Genomic DNA, 25,014 nt, shown 5'->3' with positions numbered 1-25,014 from the left:
ATGCACTTACAAATTCATAATGTTATACAAGCCATTAAGGTCCACATGTATCCCGTTTTCCCCAAACTAAGATGGCCATGGCTCAATCGCGCATGAGCAGTGGTGTGTGTTCCGGCTCCGCCCTATGAGTTTTGTCATATGTGATCGTCAGGAACAACTGTGCGGTTGTATGTGGATCACTATACGTGCTGTGAGACCCTTCTTTGGGAGGGTAACAATATCCGGTAAGCCTCCACTCTTAAGTCATGGTGGTGTCTTCTGGGGTGACTCTTTGTTACACAGACTAAATATTTTCACTGGGACTTTATCATTTCAAACCAGTGTGCCCATTCTCCTCTGACATCAAAAAGGCATTTTCCTCCACACAACTGCCGCTCACTGGATATTTTCTCTTCTTTAGGAGATGGTTGTGCGTGAAAATGTGCAGCAAGATAACAAGACTTACAATTCAACACTGCCACAAATTTGTGGCAAGTTATCCATGGTATCTGGGGTACTACTTATGCCCATGGCAGTGATAGGGTTAAATAAAAGAGGGCGCTCTGTGCAAAATAAAAACACCTGCAGCAGCCCAAGTTGTACAGGTGCGATTTGAATTCTGCACTCAGTAGTGATCAATACAAAAGGTACATTACTAATACCGTTTGTCGATATCATTATTTTATAGCGCTATATGAAATTCCAAAGATAAAAGTGGCCCCGTATCCAGTGGTAGAAGGTGATGAGATGACCCTGACATGTAACACTAGTCTCAGCCCGCTCAGACTGAAGACACAACTGAAATTTGCTTTTCAAAAAGATGGACGGAATGTCAGAGAATTCACTTCATATAATCAATATGGAGTTCAGTCCGCTCAGGTGAAGGACTCTGGGAATTATTCCTGTGAAGTGACAACCTCAACCAACAGTGTGAAGAAGAGGAGTCCGGAGATATTGGTCGAAATAAACGGTGAGTCAGTCATAGGACCAACCGAGGGATTAAATAACATTTCATAACCCCAATTCAGCATTTAATAATTAATGAATTAATGAGCCATTGTCTAACTCCAAACTTTCTTAGTAATGATGCCCAGTCTGAGCTGTATTAGTCCCCAAAAAAAAAACAACGGATTGCCAAACCTCTTTGTAGCACCCCCTCACCTGCTGGAGGAAGTTAGGGATCCCCAAGTGGCTCGGTGGGCTGACATTTATGCTCAAGGTTGGATCATTGACTTGTGGGGTGGAAGAAATTGCCTAACGTTCAAATTTGTTTACCTAAGCTTACCACTAAAAGCAGCTCTTAACACTCAGTGCCAGATTTAGAAGGGGGCAAAAGGGGACAATTGCCCCAGGCCCCCATGTCAGAGGGGGCCCTGACTTCCATAAAAAAAAAAACGTTTTTTTACCTTGAGACTTTAGTATTATGTCTGTTGAGGAGATTGTCCAGTTTGATGCCTTTTCCAAGCTCCATTTACACTATATTGTCAAAAGTATTGTCGCCTGTCACTACACACACATGGACTTTAATGGCATCCCAGTCTTAGTCCGTAGGGTTCAATATTGAGTTGGCCCATCCTTTTGCAGCTATTAAAGCTTCAACTCTTCTGGGAAGGCCGTCCACAAGGTTTAGGAGGGTGTCTATGGGAATCTTTGACCATTCTTCCAGAAGCTCATTTACACGCACATTTGTATATTGGAAGTTAAAAAGATTACATAAAAATGTAAGTCCCAGTGAAAACATTCAGTCTATGCAAGGAAGAATCACCCTAGAAGATCACCACTGTAAGTAAAGAGTGAAGGCTTACCAGATATTGTTGACCCTCCCATAGAAGGGTCTCAAATCTCATATAGTGATCCACATACAACTGCACAATTGTTCCAGGGGTCCCAAAAACGTACATCAAGGCATCCCATAACTCCCAAGATTCCACTTAGCACTCCAGCCAAAGTTGTTATATAAGGAAATAAAAGACACCTTCCATAGCATAAAACTGTATACACAGCAACATTTAATAGAAAACAATGCACTTACAAATTCATAATGTTATACAAGCCATTAAGGTCCACATGTACTCCGTTTTCCCCGAACTAAGATGGCTACGGCTCAATCACACATGAGCAGTGGCGTGTGTTCCCGGCTCTGCCCTACGTGTTTTGTCATTTGTGATCGTCAGGAACAACTGTGTGGTTGCATGTGGATCACTATATGTGCTTTGAGACCCTTCTTTGGGAGAGCAACAATATCAGGTAGGCTTCCACTCTTCAGTCATGGTGGTGGTCTTCTGGGTTGACTCTTTGTTGCACAGACTAAATATTTTCACTGGGACCTACTGTACATTTTTATGTAATCTTCTGCACTGTATTAATTCAAATGTTTTCTTTGGAACCTAACTTATATTTTTTTTAAATAAATGTGGTTTATCATTTACTTCAGTTCACTTTTATATTTCTCATATAATTCAATCATGGTGGTATCTTCTGGGGTGACTCTTTGTTGCACAGACTAAATATTTTCACTGGGACATACATTTGACTTGAAGTGTCTCGGGCCCCTCCAAGGTCTAAATACTGCACCTCCTTCCTTCCAACTCTAAACATTTAACTCTTAATCTGTCCTTCAATATTTAACCTCCAAACCTTTCCATGTACAGTACATCTAATCCTAAACCCTTGTAAACACGGTCGGAGATTCCGACGGAATGTGTCCTATTGGACCATTTTGTCGGATAATCCGACTGTGTGTGGTCTCCATTGGACTGTTTCGGTCGGAGTATCCGACGGACCAAGTTTTCCAACTTGTCCATAACATTTTCCGACAAAATGCTCAGATCGGACATACTCCGATCATGTGTAGCCTACTCCGACGGACAAAGTGCCACGCATGCTCAGATCAAATTCCTAGACCAAAGCTATTGGCTACTAGCCTGAACGTAGTCCCGTCGTAACTGAATAACGTCACCACGTTATGTACAATCGGATTTTCCGACAACTTAGTCCGACTGTGTGTATGCAACAGTTTCGGACAAAATCTGTCGGACAAAATCCAACGGATTTGGTTGTCAGAATGTCCGACCGTGTGTACAAGGGCTTAGAACAGAAACTCTAAATGCAATTTACCAGTCCTTAGATGTGGAGGCTGGTGGCAGTGGCTTCCATCTATATAAAGGAGATAAGGAATAGATTCTGATTGTGTAGTCCAAATCCGAAGAGTAGCCTAAGGTGACAATGCTGCTCCTCCATAAATACAGTAGGGCAATTTAACATTGTCACTCTAGGAAAGAAAGTGTGTTATTGGCAGGATTAAAAGGTTAAAATAATAGGTAAAAAAAATCTGAAAAAAATAACGCAGCCACAAAATCCAAGGACTGGTAAGCTGCAATATATTATTCTTTGTATGTTTTGCGTTTAGATATGATTTATCCTTACCCCTATTAGACGAGTCCTTAACATTTAACCTCACCATATAATCCCCAAAAACTGAACCCCAAGCCCAGCACAAACCAACAAAATCTCTAAATTAAACCATGACATTAACTGCTGTGCCTTGAAAAAGTATTCATACCCCTTGACATTTTCCACATTTTGTCATATTACACCCAAAAAACGTAAATGTATTTTATTGGATTTTTTTTTTTTGTTCAAGTAAATATGTGAAAAGAGTGGCATGTATTTTATTCAGCCCCCTTTACTCTGATAGCCCTGACTAAAATGCAGTGTAACCAATCGCTTTCAGACGTCACCTAATTTGTAAATAGAGTCCATCTGTGTGTAATTTAATCTCAGTATAAATACAGCTGTTCTGTGAAGCCCTCATTGGTTTGTTAGAGAATTATAGTGAACCAAAAGCATCATGAAAGCCAAGGAACACACCAGACAGGTCAGGGATACATTTGGAGAAGTTTAAAGCAGTGTTAGGTTATAAGAAAATATCCCAAGCTTTGAACATCTCACAGAGCTCTGTTTAACCACTTTCAGACCGGACCATTTTGCTGGTCAAAGACCAGACCACTTTTTGCGATTCGGCACTGCGTCACTTTAACTGACAATTGCGCGGTCGTGCGACGTGGCTCCCAAACAAAATTGACGTCCTTTTTTTCCCACAAATAGAGCTTTCTTTTGGTGGTATTTGATCACTCCTGCGGTTTTTATTTTTTGCGCTATAAACAAAAATAGAGCGACAATTTTGAAAAAAAACGCATTATTTTTTACTTTTTGTTATAATAAATATCCCCCAAAAATATATATAAAAACATTTTTTTCCCTCAGTTTAGGCCGATACGTATTCTTCTACATATTTTTGGTAAAAAAAATCGCAATAAGCGATTATTGATTGGTTTGCGCAAAAGTTATAGCGTTTACAAAATAGGGATAGTTTTATAGCATTTTTATTAATAATTTTTTATTATTTTTTTTTTACTAGTAATGGCGGCGATCATCGATTTTTATTGTGACTGCGACATTGTGGGGGACCCATCAGACATTTTTGACACATTTTTGGGACCATTGTCATTTATACAGTAATCACTGCTATATAAATGCAGTGATTCCTGTGTAAATGACACTGGCAGTGAAGGGGTTAACCAGTGGGTGGCAGTGTAGGGGTTAAGTGTTCCTAGGGGTGTCTTACTAACTGTGGGGGGGTTGGGCTTTCATTTAGTGAACACTGATCTCTGCTCCAATCACATGGAGCAGAGATCAGTGTCACTAGTTGCTAGGCAGAATGGAGAAATGCTGTTTACAACGGCATTTCTTCATTTGGCCGCTCCGTGTGACGATCGCGGGTATGCCAGCGGCGATCAAGTCCACGGGTCCCGGGACCGGACTCACGGGGGTCCCGACCAGCGCGGGAGCGCGCCGCCGCCGGCATGCTCCCGATGGCAGGGCGGCAAATATAAAGGGACGTAAATGTACGCCCATTTGCCTGCCCGCGCCATTCTGTCGACGTACATCGGCGTGCGCTGGTCGGCAAGTAGTTAATCTATCATCCGAAAATGGAAAGAGTATGGCACAACTGAAAACCTACCAAGACATGGCCGTCCACCTAAACTGACAGGCCGGGCAAGGAGAGAATTCATCAGAGAAGCAGCCAAGAGGTCCATGGTAACTCTGGAGGAGCTGCAGAGATCCACAGCTCAGGTGGGAGAATCTGTCCACTGCCATGGACATTCTACTTATGCCCATGGCAGTGATAGGGTTAAATAAAAGAGGGCGCTCTGTGCAAAATAAAAACACCTGCAGCAGCCCAATTTGTTCAGGTGCGATTTGAATTCTGCACTCAGTAGTGATCAATACAAAAGGTACACTACTAATACCGTTTGTCGATATCATTATTTTATAGCGCTATATGAAATTCCAAAGATAAAAGTGGCCCCGTATCCAGTGGTAGAAGGTGATGAGATGACCCTGACATGTAACACTAGTCTCAGCCCGCTCAGACCGAGGACACAACTGAAATTTGCTTTTCACAAAGATGGACGGAATGTCCGAGAATTGTTTTCAAATAATCAATATGGAGTTCAGTCCGCTCAGGTGAAGGACTCTGGGAATTATTCCTGTGACGTGACAACTGTAACCAACAGTGTGAAGAAGAGGAGTCCGGAGATATTGGTCGAGATAAACGGTGAGTCAGTCATAGGACCAACCGAGGGATTAAATAACATTTCATAAACCCAATTCAGCATTTAATAATTAATGAATTAATGAGCCATCATCTAACTCTAAACTTTCTTGGTAATGATGCCCAGTCTGAGCTGTATTAGCCCAAAAAAAACAACAGATGGCCAAACCCCTTTGTAGCACCCCCTCACCTGCTGGAGGACGTTAGGGATCCCCAAGTGGCTCGGTGGGCTGACATTTATTCTCAAGGTTGGAGCATTGACTTGCGGGGTGGAAGAAATTGCCTAATGCCGCGTACACGCGATCGGACTTTCCGGCAGACTTGGTCCGGCGGACCAGAATCCATTGGACAATTCGATCATGTGTGGGCTCTATCTGACTTTTTCTTCCCAAAAATCTGATGGACCTAGAAATAGAACATGTTTTAAATCTTGGTCCGACGGACCAAGTTCCTATCTGGAAGCCCTTTCGTCTGACCAAATACAATGCAAGGGCAGCTACAGCACCTGCCCACGAGAATGTTTCCAGCGTGATCCTATCACGCTGGTTCTCAGCTGCAGGATACTGTACATCTCACGCTCACTGCAATAGGAAAAACACATTATCCTATCGCAGTGTGCACGAGGGGGAATGCCCCTCCAGGGGCATACCAGGTCCTTAGACGACTTATATAGGCACAAGGGGCGGGGTCACCGGGTGATGTCACCCGGTGACCCCACCCCTTATAACGTCACAGTCCCGGGGCATGCTGGGGCTGTGACGTCATAAGGGGTGGGATCCCTCCAGTTGACATCACCTGGTGATCCCACCCCTTATGCCTATATAAGTCTTTGCACACCTTGTCCACGATATTACAGCTGGAGAGAGCATTGTTTCAACATCGGAAGAACAGAAGAAGGAAGAAGAAGACAGCGACGATGACCACGAAGGAGAAAGCCAGGCCACTGCTAGCAAAAGAGTGACAAAAGAGCAGAAGATAGTGGAGGAGCCCGGGAGAAGAAACGCAAAGCGCAGAGAAGTTGGAAAAAGACACCTGGAGCTGCCTAATAAACTACTTTAAAAACCTGTGTAGTGTGTTTTTTTATTGACACTTTTTCCCCCAGGTGAATGGGTAGGAGTACAAAGTACCCCATAATTATTCATATAGGGTGGTGGGCTGGGATCTGGGGCCCTCTTATTAAAGGGGGCTCCCGGATTCCGATAATCCCCCTCCCGCCCGGAGTCTCTGACAACCAACGGCCAGGGTTGTTGCGAAGAGGACCTTGTCCTCATCAACATGGGGACAAGGTGCTTTGGGGTGGGGGGACCGCATGGTGCCCCCTTCCCCAAAGCACCCACCCCCCCCATGTTGAGGGCATGAGGCCTGGTACGGTTCAGGAGGGGGCGCTCTCTCGTCCCCACCCCCTTTCCTGACCGGCCGGGCTGCGTGCTCGGATAAGGGTCTGATATGGACTTTGGGGGACCCCCACGCCATTTTTTTCGGCATAGGGGGTTCCCCTTAAAATCCATAGCAGGCGATGGGGCTCTCAAGGTGTCAATCTCACCGATGAAAGCTGCAAGATTGACTTCCCTTTCTAGCCCCATCATACCTGGAGTCACGTTCAAAATTAAGAGACTTTAGTCCATGTGTGGGCAAGTCCATTTGTTTTGAAAGTCGGGAAGTCCGTCAGACCTAGTCTACCAGAAAGTACGTTCATGTGTACTCAAGTCAGCTTGTTTGGAAAGTCCGTCGGACATCCACCGAAAGTCAGTCGAAAAGTACGGTCGTGTGTGCACGGCATAATTCTCGAATTTGCTTAGCTAAGCTTACCACTAAAAGCAGCTCTTAACACTCAGTGCCAGATTTAGAAGGGGGTAAAATCAACAATTGCCCCAGGCCCCCATGTCAGAGGGGGCCCTGACTTCCATTAAGAAAAAAATGACTTTTTTACCTCGAGACTTTAGTAGTATGTCCGTTGAGGAGATTGTTCAGTTTGATGCCTTTTTCAAGCTCCATTTTCCCTATATTGTCAACAGTATTGGCGCCTGCCATTACACGCACATGAACTTTAATGGCATCCCAGTCTTAGTCCGTAGGGTTCAATATTGAGTTGGCCCACCCTTTGCAGCTATAACAGCTTCAACTCTTCTGGGAAGGCTGTCCACAAGGTTTAGGAGTGTGTCTATGGGAATGTTTGATCATTCTCTCAGAAGCGCAGATGAGTCCTTAATATTTAACCCCACCATGCAATCCCCAAAAACTGAACCCCAAGCCTAGTACAAACCAACAAAACCTCTAAACTAAATAAAAAACGTAAATGTATTTTATTGGAATTGTATGTGATAGACCAACACAAAGTGGCACATAATTGTGATGTGGAAGGAAAATCATAAATGGTTTTTAATTTTATTTACAAATAAATATATGAAAAATATGGCATGCATTTTTATTCAGCCCCCATTACTCTGATACCCCTAAATAAAATTTAGTGGAACCAATTGCCCTTAAAAGTCACCTAATAACTAAATAGAGTCCACATGTGTGTAATTGAATCTCAGTATAAATACAGCTGTTCTGTGAAGCCCTCAGAGGTTAGTTAGAGAACCTTAGTGGACAAACAGCATCATCAAGGCCACGGAACACACCAGACAGGTAAGGGATAAAGTTGGAAAAGTTTAAAGCAGGGTTAGGTTATAAAAAAATATCCCAAGCTTTGAACATCTCATGGAGCTCTATTCAATCTAGCATCCAAAAATGGAAAGAGCATGGCACAACTGCAAACCTACCAAGACATGGCCGTCCACCTAAACTGACAGGCCGGACAAGAATGAGAGAAGCAGCCAAGAGGCCCATGGAAACTCTGAAGGAGCTGCAGAGATCCACAGCTCAAGTGGGAGAATCTATCCACTGCCAAGGGTATTCTACTTATGCCCATGGCAGTGATAGGGTTAAAAAAAAGACCTGCAGCAGCCCAATTTGTTCAGGTGCGATTTGAATTCTGCACTCAGTAGTGATCAATACAAAAGCTACACTACTAATACCATTTGTTGATATCATTATTTTATAGAGCTATATGAAATTCCAAAGATAAAAGTGACCCCGTATCCAGTGGTAGAAGGTGATGAGATGACCCTGACATGTGACACTAGTCTCAGCCCTCTCAGACCGAGGACACAACTGAAATTTGCTTTTCACAAAGATGGACAGAATGTCCGAGAATTCACTTCCAATAATCAATATGGAGTTCAGTCCGCTCAGGTGAAGGACTCTGGGAATTATTCCTGTGAAGTGACAACTACAACCAACAGTGTGAAGAAGAGGCATCAGGAGATATTGGTCGAGATAAACGGTGAGTCAGTCATAGGACCAACCGAGGGATTAAATAACATTTCATAACCCCAATTCAGCATTTAATAATTAATGAATTAATGAGCCATCGTCTAACTCCAAACTTTCTTAGTAATGATGCCCAGTCTGAGCTGTATTAGTCCCAAAAAAAACACCAAATGGCCAAACCTCTTTGTAGCACCCCCTCACCTGCTGGAGGAAGTTAGGGATCCCCAAGTGGCTCGGTGGACTGACATTTATGCTCAAGGTTGGATCATTGACTTGTGGGGTGGAAGAAATTGCCTAACTCTCAAATTGTTTTAGCTAAGCTTACCACTAAAAGCAGCTCTTAACACTCAGTGCCAGATTTAGAAGGGGGCAAAAGGGACAATTGCCCCAGTTCCCCATGTCAGAGGGGGCCCTGACTTCCATTAAAAAGAAAAAACTTTTTTTACCTCAAGACTTTAGTATTATGTCTGTTGAGGAGATTGTCCAGTTTGATGCCTTTTCCAAGCTCCATTTACACTATATTGTCAAAAGTATTGGCGCCTGCCATTACACACACATGACTTTAATGGCATCCCAGTCTTAACCCTTGTACACACGGTCGGAGATTCCGACAACCAAATCCGTCGGATTTTGTCCGACGCATCTTGTCCGAAACTGTTGCATACACACGGTCGGACAAAGTTGTCGGAAAATCCGATCTTTCAGAACGTGATGATGTAATTTCGTTACGATGGGACTACGTTCAGGCTAGTAGCCAATAGCTTTGATGTAGGAATTTGTTCTGAGCATGCGTGGCACTTTGTCCGATCGGATTTTTCTACACATGATCGGAGTATGTCCGATCGGAGCATTTTGTCGGAAATTATTTCCGGCAAGTTGGAAAATTTGGTTCGACGGATATTCAGACGGAAACAGTCCGATGCAGACCACACACAGTCGGAATATCCGTCAAAACGCTCCGATCGGACACATTCCGTCGGAATCTCCGACCGTGTACAAGGGCTTAGTCTGTAGGGTTCAATATTGAGTTAGCCCACCCTTTGCAGCTATAACAGCTTCAACTCTTCTGGGAAGGCCGTCCACAAGGTTTAGGAGTGTGTCTATGGGAATGTTTGACCATTCTTCCAGAAGCACATTTACATGCACATGTGTATATTGGAAGTTAAAAAGATTACATAAAAATTTAAGTCCCAGTGAAAACATTTAGTCTATGCAAGGAAGAGTCACCCTAGAAGATCACCACTGTAAGTAAAGAGTGAAGACTTACCAAATATTGTTGACCCTCTCATAGAAGGGTCTCAAGTCGCATATAGTGATCCACATACAACTGCACAATTGTTCCAGGGGTCCCAAAAAGTTACATCAATGCATCCCACAACTCCCAAGATTCCACTCAGCACTCCAGGCAAAGATGTTACATAGGGAAATAAAAGACACCTTCCATAGCATAAAACTGTATACACGGCATCATTTAATAGAAAATAATGCACTTACAAATACACAATGTTATACAAGCCATTAAGGTCCACATGTATTCCGTTTTCCCCAAACTAAGATGGCCACAGCTCAATCACACATGAGCAGCGGCATGTGTTCCGGCTCCACCGTACGCGTTTTGTCATATGTGATCGTCAGGAACAACTGTGCTCTTGTACGTGGATCACTATATGTGCTTTGAGGGAGGGCAACAATATCCGGTAAGCCTCCACTCTTCACTCATGGTGGTGGTCTTCTGGGGTGACTCTTTGTTGCGCAGACTAAATATTTTCACTGGGACTTACATTTCACTTGAAGTGTCTCGGGCCCCTCCAGGGTCTAAATCCTGCACCCCCTTCCTCCCAACTCTAAACATTTAACTCTTAATCTGTCCTTCAGTATTTAACCTTCAAACCCTACCATTTAGAGTACATCCTAGAAGATCACCACTGTAAGTAAAGAGTGAAGACTTACCAGATGTTGTTGACTCTCCCATAGAAGGGTCTCAAGTCGCATATAGTGATCCACATACAACTGCACAATTGTTCCACGGGTCCCAAAAAGTTAAATCAATGCTGCCTCCCACAACTCCAAGATTCCACACAGCACCCCATGCAAAGATGTTATATAGGGAGATAAAAGACACCTTTCATAGCATAAAACTGTATACACGGCATTATTAAATAGAAAATAATGCACTTACAAATACACAATGTTATACAAGCCATTAAGGTCCACATATATTCTGTTTTTCCTCAAACTAACATGGCCATGGCTCAATCGCGCATGAGCAGTGGAGTGTGTTACGGCTCTTCCCTGCGCGTTTTGTCATATGTGAACGTCAGGAATAACTGTGCAGTTGTATGTGGATCACTATATGTGCTTAAGACCCTTCTTTGGGAGGGCAACAATATCTGGTAAGTCTCCACTATTCAGTCATGGTGGTGGTCTTCATTGCACAGACTAAATATTTTCACTGGGACTTAAATTTTTATGTAATCTTCTGCACTATATATTCAAGTGTCTTCTTTGGAACCTAACATATATTTTTTTAAATAAATGTGGTTTATCATTTATTTCAGTTCACTTTTTTATTTCCCCCGACTTGAAGTTTCTCGGACCCCTCCAGAGTCTTAATGCTGCTCCCCCAGTTTCTCCCAACTTCTCCAAACTCTAAACATTTAACTCTTAATCTGTCCTTCAATATTTAACCTTAAAACCCTTCAATTTATAGTACATCTAATCCTAAGAACAGAAACTCCAAATGCAATTTACCAGTCCTTAGATGTGGAGGCTGGTGGCAGTGGCTTCCTTCTATATATAAAGGAGGTAAGGAGAAGAGGAGGATTTTGCAGTCCAAATCAGAAGGTGACAATGCTGCTCCTCCATAAATGCAGTAGGGTAATTTAACATTGTCACTCTAGGAAAGAAAGTGTGTTATTGGCAGGATTAAAAGGTGAATATAATAGGAAAAAGTCTGAAAATCCAAGAACTGGTAAGCTACAATGTATTATTCTTTTTATATTTTGTGTTTAGATATGATTTATCCTTACCCCTATTAGATGAGTCCTCAAAATGTAACCCCACCATGTAATCCCCAAAAACGGAACCCCAAGCCCAGCACAAACAAACCAAACCTCTAAACTAAACCATGACATTAACTGCCGTGCCTTGAAAAAGTATTCATACCCCTTGAAATTTTCCACATTTTGTCATGTTACACCCAAAAAACGTAAATGTATTTTATTGGTATTTTATGTGATAGACCAACACAAAGTGGCACATCATTGTGAAGTGGAATGAAAATGATAAATGGTTTTCAATTTTTTTTTTACAAATAAATATGTGAAAAATGTGGTGTGCATTTGTAATCAGCCCCATTTACTCTGATACCCCTAAATAAAATCTAGTGGAACCAATTGCCCTTAAAAGTCACCTAATAACAAAATAAAGTCCACATGTGTGTAATTTAATCTATGTATAAATACATCTGTTCTGTGAAGCCCTCAGAGGTTAGTTAGAGAACCTTATTGAACAAACAGCATCATGAAGGCCAAGGAACACACCAGACAGGTCAGGGATAAAGTTGTGGAGAAGTTTAAAGTGAGGTTAGGTTATAAAAAAAAAAGTACCCCAAGCTTTGAACATCTCATGGAGCTCTGTTTAATCCATCATCCAAAAATGGAAAGAGTATGGCACAACTGCCAACCTACCAAGACATGGCCGTCCACCTAAACTGACAGGCTGGGCAAGGAGAGCAATAATGAGAGAAGCGGCCAAGAGGCCCATGGTAACTCTGGGGGAGCTGTAGAGATCCACAGCTCAGGTGGGAGAATCTGTCCACAGGACAACTATTAGTTGTGCTCTCCACAAATCTTTCAGCAGGACAACAACCCAAAACATACAGACAGAGCTACAATGGAATGGTTTAGAGCAAATCATATTCATGTGTTAGAATGGCCCAGTCAAAGTCCAGACCTAAATCCAATTGAGAATCTGTGGCAAGACTTGAAAATTGCTGTTCACAGACGCTCTCCATCCAATCTGACAGAGCTTGAGCAATTTTGCAAAGTAGAATGTGCAAAAATGTCCCTCTCTAGATGTGCAAAGCTGGTAGAGACATCCCCAAAAAGACTTGCAGCTGTAATTGCAGAGAAAGGCGGTTCTACAAAGTATTGACTCCGGGGGGCGCTATACAAATGCACCCCCCACACTTTTCACGTTTATTTGTAAAAAAAAAAATTGAAAACAATTCATCATTTTGGTTCCACTTCACAATTATGTGACACTTTGTGTTGGTCTATCACAGTGATGGCGAACCTTGGCACCCCAGATGTTTTGGAACTACATATCCCATGATGCTCTAGTAACTACACTGCAGAGTGCATGAGCATCATGGGAAATGTAGTTTCAAAACATCCGGGGTGCCAAGGTTCACCAATCACTGGTCTATCATATAAAATCCCAACAAAATACATTTACGTTTTTGGTTGTAAATTGGCAAAATTTGGAAAATGGCAAAATTTGGAAAATGCCATTATTATTGCTTTTTAAAGCCACTGTAAATCCTTGTTGCTCTACATCAGCCTTTCTCAACCTTTTCAACACAGAGGAACCCTTGAAATGGTTCTCCAGTCTCTGGCAACCCCTGCTAAAAATGTGAGATCTGCAATTCATGATAAATTAGTGTGATGGTCAGTGGGAAGAATGGTCCTTATACTTGTGGTCATTGGGAAGAATAACCTCCTTACAGATAGCTAAAAAGATCAATGGAATCTTGAGAACTTATCTAAGAGGCAGAAATTGCCCAATGCGGAAGGAACCCCTAGCAACCTCTGGAGGAACCCTAGGGTTCCACGGAACCTTGGTTGAGAATCACTGGTCTACATGGTCACCTCACCCTGTGTAAGCCCTTGTACACACGGTCGGAGATTCCGACAACCAAATCCGTCGGATCTTGTCCGCAACTGTTGCATACACACGATCGGACAAAGTTGTCGGAAAATCCGAAGTGATGACTAATTCCGTTATGACGGGACTACGTTCAGGCTAGTAGCCAATAGCTTTGGTGTAGGAATTTGATCTGAGCATGCGTGGCACTTTGTCCGATCGGAATTCTCTACACATGATTGGAGTATGTCCGATCGGAGCATTTTGTCGGAAAATTTCCCCAACAAGTTGGCAAACTTGGTCCGTCGGATACTCAGACGGAAACAGTCCGATGGAGACCACACACACAGTCGGAATATCCAACAAAATAGTCCGATCGGACACATTCCGTCGGAATCTCCGATCGTGTGTATAAGGGCTTAGCATGCTGGTTTCACCTGTTTCACCTGTTGTATTTTTACATAGAAAAGCATTTATATGTTCCTCCTTGGTTTCCTTTTCTGCAGAGCTGTTCATGAATCCAAGAATCATAGGAATCCAATATCATACTATAGAAGGAGATCAAATGATCCTGGTATGTAACACAAGTCTCAGTCCACTCAGACAGAGGACAGAACTGTGGTTTGCTTTCTACAGAGATGGACGGAATGTTCAGCTATTCAGCTTATCCGATCAATACGGAGTCCAGTCCGCCCAACTGGAGGATTCTGGGAATTATTCCTGTGATGTGAGAGCTTTGAATGGCAAAGTGATAAAGAATAGTCACCTCATCCCTATTACGATAAAAGGTAATTCATTCCTGAACAGATGACAAATGTACCACCAGCTTTTAGGTACATGGTGTTCTGTGCAATTATAGACTGTCGCCCAGTATGTACTTTAAGGCTGGGTTCACACCTAAAACGGCCGCAGATCGCACAGGAAAGCTGTGCATCCCTGTTCTCCATTTCAGGCAGGGGCGGACTGACCATTCGGCCACTCGGGCACTGCCCAAGGGCCCCAGGCCACTAGGGGGTCCCATCAGGGGTGCTAGCCACTGTAAAACCAGGGACAGTTTGTAAGAATCTGTGTTTTTTTTACATATGTCTCTGAAATGTCCCTTACCGACATCCTTTTGGTCTAAAAATCCCAAGATTATAGCTGCCCCACCTCTCCAGTACCTTCTCAGCCAATAGAAACATGTCTGTGTATACTGTGTGTACATGTATGTGTATACTGTGTGATTGTATACTGTGTGTGTGTGTGTTTGTGTATACTGTGTGGCCCCATAATCTCTGATTGCCTGGGGGTCCCATAATCTCCTAGTGCCCGAAGGCCCCATGAGTTGTCCGTCCGCTCCTGGTTTCAGGGACAGATCTTTGCCTGAATTCGGCCCTGAAACTGAGCCAAAGATGCACAGTGTTTCTGTGCAAGCCGCACCACAGCCGCCCCGGAGATATGTGAACCGGCTGTCAGAAACCATGAAATCAGACCGAGACAGAAGTACAATTAAATCGCAATTGTTTAATAATAAAAGTAAAAAGAACAAACATAGTCAAAACATAGCCAAAGTTCAGTAACCAGAACTCATAGTCAGCCAAGCCAGAAGTCAGGGATCAATGTAGTGGAACAGTAAGCAGGATCTGGAGCCAGAAGGAATGTCATCAAAGCAAGTGTTTAACCAGGGATACAGGAGAGGCTCTGTGATGTTGACCAAGGCGAAGGCAGAGATCATTTGGGCTGGATGGCTTAAGTAGGCAGGAATGACAAGCAGGATATCATCAACATCTGAGTAACTGTGGCGAGATAGGTGCTGGCAATTAGCCGACAGCTGAGTGGCCAGCTCTGAGAAGGAAGGGCTGAGCCCAGCCCTGAGACTGGCTCCAATGAGAGCCGGTCACATTATCCTGTCATGCGAATTGGATGCAGAGAAAACCACATCCAATTCACATAGATGTGAACCCAGCCTAAGACTTGCATCTTTTTGCCCCCTTACCCTGACCTACCCTAACCCACCCTCCCCCTCCACAGATGCATTGGTTCAGCTGTTCCATTACATCCAGCGATATGCAGATTTGGCTGGTTCAGTATTAGTGTACCTGATGCCGCGTACACACGATTGAATTGTCCAGCGGACTTAGTCCGCCGGACCGCATTACGCCGGACAATTCGATCATGTGTGGGCTCCAGCGGACTTTTTCATCATTCTTAGAAAGTAGTTTTGACTCAAAATTTGTCCGCCGGACTTGGCTTTCAGCGGACAATCCGTTCGTCAGTGTGCTAGTCCAGCAGACTAAGAATGATGCATGCTCAGAAGCAAGAACGAGAAGGAAGCTATTGGCCACTGGCTATTGAACTTCCTTTTTCTAGTCCCGTCGTACGTGCTGTACGTCATCGTGTTAGAAATCGCCGGACTTTCAGAGTGTCCGTGTGTGGCCAAGTCCATTCGTTAGAAAGTCCGGCGGATTATTTGCCGGATTGTTTGCCGGAACTAAGTCTGCCGGACAATTCGATCATGTGTACGCGGCATTAGACTTCTATGGGGATAAGTCTTGAGGCCGGAGACTATCAGCGACATCCCCATAGAAATATTCTGTCGCAGCCAGGACAGCGGAGATTTGAGGTGCTGGTTGTAAACAAACTTGCTGTGGAATTGAGGTAAGTATCTATGCATCTGTGGAGAGGTACAGTAGGTTAAGTCAGGGGAAAGGAGCAAAAAGGATAAGTGAACCTTGTCTTTAAAGTGCATTTATCCTTTACTCTAATAGAAATTTATAGTGATGAGCTGCAATTTCAATTGTTTTGAACATTCTTTGAAATTCAGTCCCCTAATTGACTCCAGAACTAATATTGCCTTTGTGGACGGGGTCATCTGTGCTCATGCATTTGGGGGTACATTTTGAGCGGTCATGTGAAGAATCTAACATTAAGGCAGTTTCCCAACTTAGAGATGAGCCTTCACTGTGTGCAGTAATAAAGTGCAGAGTTTCTTAGAAAGGTAACTTGTCCCATGTCACTAAACACTGTAACTTGTGTGTTTGTATTAGGAGCAAGGGCGGACTGACCATTCGGGCATTTGGGCAGTGTCCAAGGGCCCAGGGCCATTAGGGGGGTCCAATGAGAGGCTCATGGCTGTGCCAGGGGGGAATTTTTTTTGCCAGCTGTAGTCCCTGGTGGAGTGATGTGCAGGGAAGGAGGAGGGAGCGAGGCAGACAGCGGGGAGAGGGGATTGAGCCTACTTTACAGCTCTCTGGTGCCGGCATCTCCACCTCTGGCAAGAACTTCACACTATACAGTGGAGGGGAAGGAGCCTAGCGGGCACCAGTTTTAGTACATACTACACAAGTGAGAGAGCTGCCGATCAGTAGTGCAGTAGAGTTTTGTGTGTGTGGGAAGGGGGCAAAGATATACAAGTGGGTACAGAGATATACAAGTGGGTACAGAGGGGTTTTAGTGGTTTAAGGGGTGCAGAGGTTTGTAGTGGAGCACAAAGATATGCTGGGGGGGTTCAGAGACTTGCTAAGGGATGCAGAGGTGTACTAGGGACACAGAAGTGGGGGGGGGGTGCAGAGATGTGTGGTGGAGTACATGGATGTATGGATGTGCCAGGGGTTACAGAGTCATGCTGGAGGTTACACATGAGGTGTACTGGGGGATATAGAGGATGCTAGGAGATAGAGGTGTGTGGGGGTGCATGGTGGGGGAGACAGAGATGTGCAGCAGAGTACATGTGCTGAGGGGTGTTGAGGATATGGCAGCATGCTGAAGGATACAGTGGATTCTGGGGGTGCAGAGGTGTACAATGGGGTACAGCAGTATGCTGGGGGTGCAGATGCATGTTGGAGAGGGTGCAGAAGCCTGCTAGGGGTAAAAAAGGCTTGCTGGGGAGTGCAAAGGCATGCTGGGGGTGCAGAGGTGTGTGGCAGGCTGTAAAGGTGTGCTAAGAGTATACTTTGGATACTGAGTATTCTGAGGAGTGCAAAGGTGTGTGAAGGGTATAGATATGTGCTGGGGGGCTGTAAAGGTGTGCAAAGGGGCTGCAGAGGTGTGCAAGGGAGTGCAGAGGTATAATGGGGGTATTTGCCATTTTTTGGGGATATGGAGATGTGCTGGGGCACATAGGCATGCTAAGGGGTTCAGAGGCATTCTGGGGGGTGCAGAGATGTGCAAATGGGTACAGAAGTGTGCTGGGGTACAGAGATATGCTGGAAGGTACGGAAGTGTTCTGGGGCTTCAAAGATTTGCTGAGGGGCTACAGAGGTGTGCTAGGGGCACAAAGATGTACTGGGGGTTTTGAGGTGTTTTGGGAGGGGGGTTATGGGGTGTTTTGGAGCTGCAGAGATGTGCAGGGGAATATGGAAGTGTGCTGCTAGGTATGGAGGCATGCTGTCCTAGTAGTGGAGAAACTGTAATATTTGTGGAGCACGCTGCAGTATTTGTGGTGGAGCAACGGGGTGGGGATTGCATTGTGCAGGAGAAGGGGGAGGTGGGAGGCGGGCTGAAAAATGCACCTTTGCCTGTGTAGGCAAAAATCCTTGCATCGGCCCTGACTTCTGGTACCTTTATTGGGTCACCAGCTTTAAGTGTCCGCTTCTCTGGACACTCGACCTCCTCAGCCCCGCTCCTCCCTCTTCAGCCTATTGCAATTCTCCCAGTTTTGGTGTTTTGGTCCTCTAGAGGATCCTCGTGACCTGGCCATAGATCTCCAGAACGAGGGGTTAGAATCTGGTATCTATTGAATACCAACCACTAGAGACAAAGACCCCCACTCTTGCTTGTAGCTTGTTCCTTCACTTGATAACCCATAGCAACTACATTCCTCTTCTTGTCTTGCCAATTTAACCTTTTGTAGTGGTGTTACTTCATGCCCCTTTGTGCTTTACAGACCCTGGTTCTTTAAATAGGCCAAAACCAACCTGCACCCCTTTGAATAATTTCAGACCAGGCTCATAACAGTTAATGTAACTTTACTGAACAAATGTGGCAGAACAGTTCAATACGAACAACGCCCTTCCCGTAATCCGAACTAGAATAGTGTAGTGGCCCAGGCATACCTCCATGAGGTGAGAGTCCATAACGGCTTTGTCCACCGCTTGGATGCCTTCAGCAGCTGTAACTCCCTGGACCCACCAGAACCCGGTACTCCTGGACCTCAGGTGTCCCCTTTTTATAGCACAGATGGGCTGGCTAGGACCAAAAGCCTCGGAACTGAGCAGAAAACATTTAACCATTTCCCCAGCCTGGGCCTGCCACTGGCTCACTATACTATATACAATTCAACCTGCCTACACCTTCGTCAAATTTTTTGGACATTTTCGGTAAAATGTATTGATATTAATTAAAGACATACACATTTCATCAATATTTCACATATTTTTTTTTAATCATTCATTTTTTTAGAACTGTTTTTCACCCCAGTGCTAAATGTAAGCACTATCAAAGTCTTAGAAGAAATCAACTTGACCCTGACATGTGACACACATCTGAGTCCATTCAGACAGAGGACAGAACTGCATTTTGCCTTCTACAGAGATGGACAGAATATCCAGGAATTCAGTTTATTTTATCAATATGGTATCCGATCTGCTCGGCTGGAGGATTCTGGGAATTATTCCTGTAAAGTGAGGTCTGCATCCAACATTTCTAAGAAGAGCGAGGATGTCTTTGTCCAGATAGAAGGTGAGTTTTTCAGTGATTGTAAAGCTTTTTTTAGATAGAGGAGAGAGCTGTTGCTTTTGTGCACGGTGCTGGATCAAGAATGGGCTCAGGTAAGTATAATGGGGGGGGAGGGTTGGGGGGACCCATCCCTCCTTAAAGGTATAAGGCCGCACAGGACACCCAGCAAGGGCACAATGGCAGTTGAAGATACCCGCACTAATACACAAACTACAAACAACTTGCAACCACCCCAACCAATAACTAGGCACAGCAAGGAGCTCATAGAAGGGCAACACACAACAAAAACCAAGAAAAAATTTCCCAGCTCACTTACCAGCCAGCCTGCAACAAAACCAAGTTGGTCCTGTCTAACAGTTCACGTTAAAAACAAGGATTTTAGCGTATGTCACAGTGGCCACATCAAGGCACCCCACTTTACTGCGGTCCTAACTCTATCATTCTGAGAGTCTCCCAAATTGGAGCACATATAGTATATAGCAGTTGGATAGATTAAGGACAGGTGAGCCTGGAGGGAGCCCACCCCTTCTTAAACGTAAAGGGAAGCATGGAGGGTCCCTATACCTATTCTATGTGTCCCTATACCTCTAGGAGGGCTGGCATCCCTCCAGACACATCTGTACCTTAATCTATCCAATTGCTATAAATATGCTCCAATTTGGGAGACTCTCAAAATTATAGCATTAGGAACGCAGTAAACTGGGGTGCCTTGACGTAACAACTGTGGCTTAGACATATGTTAGCAAATGTGTGTGTCAGAAACCATGAAATCTGGCCGAGACAAAAGTACAGTTAAATCACATTTGTTTAATAGTAAAAAGAACAAACATAGTCAAAACATAGCCAAAGTTCGGTAACCAGAATGGATAGTCAGCCAAGCCAGAAGTCAGGGGTCAATGTAGTGGAACAGCAAGCAGGATCTGGAGCCAGAAGGGATGTCAGCAAAGCCAGTCTTGAATAGGATCGCAGGAGATCGTTTCTGTGATGTTGACCAAGGCAAAGACAGAGATCCTCTGGATTGGACGGCTTAAGTAGGCATGAATGAATGAATGAATGAAATACTTATATAGCGCACAATGCGAACTGAATCGCCTCTAGGCGCTGTGGCGAGCTTTGATCATCTGCTAAAAGAGGAAGGTCTTGAGTTTTTTCCTAAAAGCCAGGTGATTTTCTTCCAGGCGGATGTTGATTGGTAGAGCATTCCATAGCCGAGGCCCTTGGACAGCGAATCTCCGATCCCCCTTGGATTTATACCGGGCTTTGGGCACGAGGAGGAGGTTTTTGTTGGCTGATCGAAGACTGCGGTTTGGTGTGTAAGGATTTATTTTCGCCATTAGGTATTGCGGAGCTTCTCTATGCACGCATTTGTGGGTGAGGCAAAGGGTCTTGAACGTGATCCGATTTTTTACGGTTAGCCAATGTAAGCTCCTCAGTGAAGGAGAAATGGATTCCCAGGGTTTTTTTCCTGTTATCAGCCTTGCCGCCGTGTTTTGGATCAGTTGTAATCGCGCAAGTTGATATTGTGGTAATCCTATGTAAAGCGAGTTTGCGTAGTCCAGTCGTGAATTAATGATTGTTCCAACTACCACTGCTTTGTCATTCTTTGGGATAAAAGGGAGGAGTCTGCGAAGCATGCGCAGCAGATGGTGAGATCGACTGACTACTGCTCCTATTTGCGCATCCATTGACATTTGTGCGTCTAAAATAACCCCGAGACTCTTCGCTTTGGTCTTTGGGGAGATAGTCTGCCCAAAGACGGTTGGTGGAGACCAGGAGGTTTTGGTTGCGGGCTTATGATTTTGGTGTAAGATAAGAAGCTCTGTCTTTGATTGGTTCAGCTGGAGGGAGTTGGTGGTCATCCAGTCCTCTATTGATTTGAGGCAGTTTTCAAGTTGTTGTTGGTGATCTTTTTTTCCATTGATCCGGAAATAAAGTTGCGTGTCGTCAGCGTAAGAGTGGAAGCAGAGATCTGAGCATCTGATGATTTGAGGCAGGACTGACGAGCAGGATATCATCAACAGCTGAGTAACTGTGGAGAAATAGGAGCTGGCAATTAGCCTACAGCTGAGTGGCCAGCTCAGAGAAGGAAGGGCTGAGCCCAGCCCTGACAGTGTGGGACTAAACCCCTTGCTTTGTTTTGTTTTTTTAACGTTACATTTTATTGAAATTTTGATAATACAAAGTAAGAATAGCAGAATGTGCGACATGCTGAACTGTGAGAAGGAGAATTTGCATCTCAAGGATTACAAATAAGAAGGTTTCTAACAGAAAAATAGGAACCTATGAAAAAACAAAAAAGGTTCTGTGAAACCCTTGTTTTTAACGTGAACTGTTAGCCCTTGTACACACGGTCGGAGAATCCGTCGGAATGTGTCCTATCGGACCGTGTTGTCGGATAATCCGACTGTGTGTGGTATGCATCGGACTGATTCCGTCGGAATATCTGTCGGACCCAATTTTCCAACTTGTTGGAAATATTTTCCGACTGGTTCGATCGGACATACTCCGATCATGTGTAGAGAATTTTGATCGGACAAAGTGCCACGCATGCTCAGATCAAATTCCTACATCAAAGCTATTGGCTACTAGCCTGAACGTAGTCCCATCATAACGAAATTACGTCACCACGTTTCCGACCGTGTGTACAAGGGCTTAAACAGGGCCAATTGGTTTTGTTGCAGGCTAGCTGGTAAGTGAGCTGGGAAATGTTTGTTTTTGTATAGTATTCAGTATTCCCTTTTACATTAGAGGCCAGTTAAATAGTCCACTTTACATTAGATTTAAGAGTGACCACCCGCTTTTCATTAGAGGTAATATGAATTGTCCACTTTACAATTAGCATTCGGAGGAATCCTCTACTTTTCTTTTCAAACATTTTTATTGAAGTTCAGATAACAACATAGTCATTGTAAATACAGTAATAGCAGTCAAAACCATATACAAATTTAATAAGCAACTGTCCTCCTAAACACAGAAATATCAGTATATCATCTATTGCTTTTTTCATCTTGTATTAATACTGTATATTATATTGTAGACCGATTGTTTAGGACGTGTTATAGACAGAAGAGTACAAAATGTTGTAGACTTTAAATGATAGGCAACTAATTGTAAGTCGGGTAGGGGACTAGCGAGTCCAGAAATCCTCTATTTTTCATTGGAGTTCAGAAGAATTAATCACTTTACTTTACTTTAAAGCCATAATTTTTTGGGAATTTGGAAGGGGGTCCACACAAACTCCATGCAAATATAGTCCTTTGCAAAAATGGAACTAAGGACCTCCCAGCTTAAAGCTTATGTATGTCAAAAACTTTTTTTTTTAGTTTTGGGTAGAACTGGGGAAAAAAAAAAACTTTTTCTAGTCTTGTATATGGGGTATATATATATATTTCATATGCTCCTTTTTAATGCTTTGTAGGTGGCAAGGACATGGATTACACATTACAGAACAAAATTCGACTGTTGGCATCTGGGATTTTATTACTTTTAATGGCCTTTTTTTTCTACTGGAATATGAAGATTGCTTGGTTGGCCAAAACTAAAGATGACAAAGATGCTTGGATGGAGAGAGTGGGAAAACACCAATTGTCATCTCAATGACCCTATGGCACCAACCATATTTTGACAGTAACAGGGGGTTATAGGAAAGAAGTTGGATGGTTTAGCTGGTTTATTCCTAAAGCTGATTTCTAGGCAAACATAAAATACACAAATTAATGCAGCTCTATTGTCATTAATACATTGTCAAATGCATTTTTAAATGACAAACAGTGTAAGTTCCCAAATGTGACCCAATATCAGCCTCTTATAGCCCATGTACAGAGTGTGAGAGGAAGAGCGGCACATGGAGAAAATGCGTTAACTTGCTGACATGAAGTATGCTGATAGGGGCAAAGCAGAGTGACGGAAGGATGGCCTTTCACTGTCCAGTCACAGGTTGGGGGCTGGTCCGGGATGCCTTGGGCTCAGAGGAAGTGGTTTGAATGATGTTGGCCATGACTGAGGACATTTATCAGCAGAAAATAAGTACTGAGGTGAACACTGAAAGGGTCATGAAAAAAAAAACCCTTGTAATTTGTATTCTGATACACGACTGTTCCTTTTAGCCCTTGTACACACGGTCGGACATTCCAACAACAAAATCCGTCGGATTTTGTCAGATGGATTTTGTCCGAAACTTGTGTTGCATACACACGGTCGGACAGAGTTGTCGGAAAATCAGATCGTACGTAACGCAATGATGTTATTTCGTTACGACGGGACTACGTTCAGGCTAGTAGCCAATAGCTTTGGTCTAGGAATTTGATCTGAGCATGCGTGCCACTTTGTCCGATCGGAATTCTCTACACACAATCGGACAAAGTCTGGTCGGATCATGTTGTCGGAAATTTTCATAGCCCAGCTCTAAAACTTTGTCCGTCGGATATTCCGACGGAAACAGTCCGATGGAGCCCACACACAGTCGGATTATCCGACAACGCGGTCCGATTGGACATTTTCCATCAGAATGTCCAACCGTGTGTGCAAGGGCTAAAAGTTATCACTTTGCTGATTAAGTAAAAAGTATGTGTTGTTGTATAAAGGGGTCTTGTGTTGAAAACAAAACCAGACATAGGAAGTTACGTATGTGTAATGCAATGTCTGCATTTAAATCAGACATAATAATAATGTGACATGATGGGTTTGCTTAATGACTGTAATTGGTTGTATGTTAAAAGGGAAATGTGTCAACAATGGCAAAAGGCACTCAACGTCACATATGCGTCAACCAAAAGCGTAAACCTATGGGAGTTAAACCCAAAAATTCTTACTTAGGTGGTATTTACCCCCTATAGAATTTAACGCTTCTGCCGCAGTACCTCTGCGACTTGTTGGGAAGCATAGGCACGTTATACCATACAATTTTGGTCAGCAGTATCCAGGCTGCTCACGCAAATATTAATGATTAGAACAACACTAGATCTGGCTCTGTTATCATTAACCATAGAATAATTTCCAGTAGAACTCAGGACAATAGCCACCCATATTCTATTGAGCGCAAGACTAGTGATAGTACGCCATTGGAAAGACCAGGAACCTCCCTCGTTCCAAGAGGTTTGGACAGTTGTGGAGGCAACATGGACTCTCGTGGTACGGTATAAACTTACAACAGTCAATTTACAAAAATATATAAATTTATTATACACACATCATAAAAAGCCTTCTATAGTAGATAAATTACATTAGATGATGCTAATCATGGAGCATCCACTTGTCTGACACAAATTGGAAGAACTTAGATTTATATATAATAATCCTGCACTGTTTGACCCCTTTCACACGAACGGACCGTCTATCCATTTTTCTTCCATCCGTCAACGGAAGACCAATGCATTCCTATAGGCAAATGGATGACCATCCGTTACCATCCATTAACCTCCACTAGTTTTTATCCATTTTTTTTAACGTACAAGGCTACGTCCAGATCGGATAGCAACTGACGTTAACGGACAATGTCCGTCAACGTCTGATCAGTTAAGATCCATTTTGAAGAAATAATTTTTTTTGTTTATCTGTATGGGAGGAGCAATGCTTTCTGGGTA

The sequence above is a fragment of the Lithobates pipiens genome, unplaced genomic scaffold, assembly GCF_037356315.1.
Source record: "Lithobates pipiens isolate NorthernLeopardFrog02 unplaced genomic scaffold, aLitPip1_a1.2 Scaffold_30, whole genome shotgun sequence".
Classification (NCBI taxonomy): domain Eukaryota; kingdom Metazoa; phylum Chordata; class Amphibia; order Anura; family Ranidae; genus Lithobates; species Lithobates pipiens.
Note: the sequence above shows the minus strand (reverse complement) of the source record.